The sequence below is a fragment of the Arachis hypogaea genome, chromosome 9, assembly GCF_003086295.3.
Source record: "Arachis hypogaea cultivar Tifrunner chromosome 9, arahy.Tifrunner.gnm2.J5K5, whole genome shotgun sequence".
Taxonomy (NCBI): Eukaryota; Viridiplantae; Streptophyta; class Magnoliopsida; order Fabales; family Fabaceae; genus Arachis; species Arachis hypogaea.
The window spans coordinates 67,077,800-67,082,158 of NC_092044.1; the positions used below are offsets into that span (position 1 = coordinate 67,077,800).

The 4,359-nt window shown below is 39.5% G+C and overlaps 1 non-coding gene across 1 annotated transcript; it reads right to left on the reverse strand.

Annotated features, from left to right (window-relative positions):
• Positions 1 to 1,137: 1,137 nt before the first annotated feature.
• Positions 1,138 to 1,245, reverse strand: LOC112713298 (small nucleolar RNA R71). The gene has a single exon (XR_003158272.1). It is a non-coding gene; the product is annotated as a small nucleolar RNA R71 (small nucleolar RNA).
• Positions 1,246 to 4,359: the final 3,114 nt, after the last annotated feature.

Genomic DNA, 4,359 nt, shown 5'->3' on the forward strand with positions numbered 1-4,359 from the left:
ATCTTTAAATTCTAGAATCATATCTTTTAGTTTCTTGTTAGTCAAGTAATTAATTTTAATTTTAAAAATTAAATCTATCTTATCTTATCTTTTATATCATATCTTTTTCAAAAATTTTGTCTTATCCAAAAATTTGATTCCAAAATATCTTATTATCTTCTTATCTTTTCAAAAATGATTTTCAAATCTCTTTCAATCAACTAACTAACTTTTTGTTGGTTTCTTAGCTTTTTCAAAACCACCTAACTACTTTTTTATCTCTAATTTTCGAAATTATCTCCTTCTTTTTCAAAAATTATTTTTAATTAATTAATTGTTTCAAATTTTAATTTTAATTTTAATTTCTTATCTTAATTTTCAAAAATCATTAACTCCTTTTCAAAAATATTTTCGAAAATCTCTTTCTCATCTTCTTCTATTTATTTATTTATTTACTAACACTTCTCTTCACCTCTCTTCATCTCAATTCACTACCCCTATCCTCACCCTTCTGCTTGGAGTCTCCTTTCTTTATCCCCTTTCTTCTTCTACTAATAATAAGGAACCTCTTTACTGTGACATAGAGGATTCCTCTTCTTTTCTTGTTTTCTTCTCTTTCATATGAGCAGGAACAAGAAAAAAGGCATTCTTGTTGAAGCTGATCCAGAACCTGAAAGGACTCTGAAGAGAAAATTAAGAGAAGCTAAATTACAACAATCCAGAGACAACCTTACTGAAATTTTCGAACAGGAAAAAGACTTGGCAGCCGAACCTAACAACAATAATGCAAGGAGGATGCTTGGTAATTATACTACACCTACTTCCAAGTTTGATGGAAGAAGCATCTCAATTCCCACCATTGGAGCAAACAATTTTGAGCTAAAACCTCAACTAGTTGCTCTAATGCAACAAAACTGCAAGTTTCATAGACTTCCATCAGAATATCCCTATCAGTTTTTAACTGAGTTCTTGCAGATCTGTGAGACTGTAAAGATGAATGGAGCGGATCCTGAAGTCTACAGGCTGATGCTTTTCCCTTTTGCTGTAAGAGACAGAGCTAGAACATGGTTGGATTCACAACCTAAAGATAGCCTGGACTCATGGAATAAGCTGGTCACGGCCTTCTTGGCTAAATTCTTTCCTCCTCAAAAGCTGAGCAAGCTTAGATTGGATGTTCAGACATTCAAACAAAAAGATGGTGAATCCCTCTATGAAGCTTGGGAAAGATACAAGCAACTGACCAAAAGGTGTCCTTCTGACATGCTTTCAGAATGGACCATTCTGGATATATTCTATTATGGTCTATCTGAATTCTCTAAGATGTCACTAGACCATTCTGCAAGTGGATCCATTCACCTAAAGAAAATGCCTGCAGAAGCTCAAGAACTTATTGACATGGTTGTAAATAACCAATTCATGTACACTTCTGAGAGGAATTCCATGAATAATGGGACGCCTCAGAGGAAGGGAGTTCTTGAAATTGATGCTCTGAATGCCATATTGGCTTAGAACAAAGTGTTGACTCAACAAGTCAACATGATCTCTCAAAGTCTGAATGGATGGCAAAATGCATCCAACAGTACTAAAGAGGCAGCTTCTGAAGAAGCTTATGATCCTGAGAACCCTGCAATAGCAGAGGTAAATTACATGGGTGAACCTTATGGGAACACCTATAATTCATCATGGAGAAATCATCCAAATTTCTCATGGAAGGATCAACAAAAGCCTCAACAAGGCTTTAATAATGGTGGAAGAAACAGGCTAAGCAATAACAAGCCTTTTCCATCATCTTATCAGCAACAGACAGAGAATTCTGAGCAGAGTCCCTCTAATTTAGCAAATTTAGTCTCTGATCTGTCTAAGGCCACTTTAAGTTTCATGAGTGAAACAAGGTCCTCTATCAGAAATTTGGAGGCACAAGTGGGCCAGCTGAGTAAGAAAGTCATTGAAACTCCTCCCAGTATTCTCCCAAGCAATACAGAAGAGAATCCAAAAGGAGAGTGCAAGGCCATTGATGTAATCAATATGGCCGAATGCACAAGGGAGGAGAAGAACGAAAATCCTAGTGAGGAAAACCTCCTGGGACGTCTCTCAAACAAGAAGGAGTTCCCTATTGAGGACCTAAAAGAATCTGAGGCTCATATAGAGACCATAGAGATTCCATTAAATCTCTTTCTGCCATTCATGAGCTCTGAAGATTATTCTTCCTCTGAAGAGGATGAAGATGTAACTAGAGAGCAAGTTGCTCAATATCTAGGAGCCATCATGAAGCTGAATACCAAGTTATTTGGTAACGAAACTTGGGAAGGTGAACCTCCCTTTCTCATTAGTGAACTTGATACATGGGTTCAGCAAACTCTGCCTCAAAAGAAACAAGATCCTGGGAAATTCTTAATACCCTGTACCATAGGCACCATAACCTTTAACAAGGCTCTGTGTGATCTAGGGTCAGGCATAAACCTTATGCCACTCTCTGTAATGGAGAAACTGGGGAACATTGAGGTACAGCCTGCCTTATTCTCATTACAATTGGCAGACAAGTCAGTAAGACAAGCTTATGGATTAGTAGAGGATGTGTTGGTAAAGGTTAAAGGCCTTTACATTCCTGCTGATTTCATAATCTTAGACACTAGGAAGGAGAAGGATGAATGCATCATCCTTGGAAGACCTTTCCTAGCAACAGCAGAAGCTGTGATAGATGTTAACAGAGGAGAATTAGTCCTTCAATTGAATGGGGACTACCTTGTGTTTAAGGCACATGGCTATCCTTCTGTAACAAGGGAGAGTAAGCATGCAGAGCTTCTCTCAATACAGAGTCAAACAGAGCCCCCACAATCAAACTCTAAGTTTGGTGTTGAGAAGACCCCACATTCAAACTCTAAGTTTGGTGTTCGGAGGCCTTTATCATGCTCTGAACTTCTGTGAGGCTCCATGAGAGCCCACTGTCAAGCTAGTGACATTAAAGAAGCGCTTGTTGGGAGGCAACCTAATTTTTATTTATCTAATTTTATTTTTATTTATTTGTTATTTTGTGTTTTAGTAGGTTCATGATCATGTGGAGTCATGAAAAAATATTAAAATTAAAAACGGAATCAAAAACAGCAGAAGAAAAATCACACCCTGGAAGAAGGACTTACTGGCATTTAAATGCCAGAAAGAAGCATTTGGCTGGCGTTCAACGCCAGAACAGGGCATGGATCTGGCGCTGAACGCCAGAAACAAGCAACATCCTGGCGTTTGAACGCCAGGAATATGCCCTGAGGAAAGCTGGTGCTGAACGCCAGTAACAAGCATGGAACTGGCGTTCAACGCCAGAAACATGCTACACATAGGCGTTGAACGCCCAGAACGTGCACCACTTCGGCATTTAAACGCCAGAATGGTATGCTAAGGCATTTTACATGCCTAATTAGTGCAGGGATGTAAATCCTTGACACCTCAGGATCTGTGGACCCCACAGGATCACCTCCGGATCTGTGGACCCCACAGGATCCCCACCTAACATATTCCCACCTTACCTCCTAATTAATCCTATAACACACTTTCCCAAAAATCCTTCACCAATCACCTCAATCTCTCTTCCCAATTACCCCTTTCACCACTCACATCCACCCACTCTTCCCTATAAACCCCACCTACCTTCAAAATTCAAAAATCTTTCCCACCCAAACCCATCCTAAAATGGCCGAACCTACCCTATCTCACTTCCCTATATAAACCCCTCCATTCTCCTTAATTTTCACACAACACACACCTCTCTTTTCCTTCTTGGCCGAATACACCTCTCCCCCTCTCCTCCATATTTTCTTCTTTTTCTTCTTCTTTTCTTTCTTCTCTTGCTCGAGGGCGAGCAATATTTTAAGTTTGGTGTGGTAAAAGCATAAGCTTTTTGTTTTTCCATTACCATTGATTGCACCTAAGGCCAGAGAATCCTCTAGAAAAGGGAAAAGGAAGACAAAAGCTTCCACCTCCGAGTCATGGGAGATGGAAAGATTCATCTCCAAAGCCCATCAAGACCACTTCTATGATGTTGTGGCCAAGAAGAAGGTGATCCCTGAGATCCCTTTCAAGCTCAAGTAAAATGAGTATCCGGAGATCCGACATGAGATCCAAAAAAGAGGTTGGGAAGTTCTAACCAACCCCGTTCAACAAGTCAGAATCTTAATGGTTCAAGAGTTCTATGCCAATGCATGGATCACTAGGAACCATGATCAAAGTGTGAAACCGAGTCCAAAGAATTATCTTACAATGGTTTGGGGGAAATACTTAGATTTTAGTTCAGAAAATGTGAGGTTGGCGTTCAACTTACCCATGATGCAAGGAGATGCACACCCCTACACTAGAAGGGTCAACTTTAATCAAAGGTTGGACCAAGTCCTT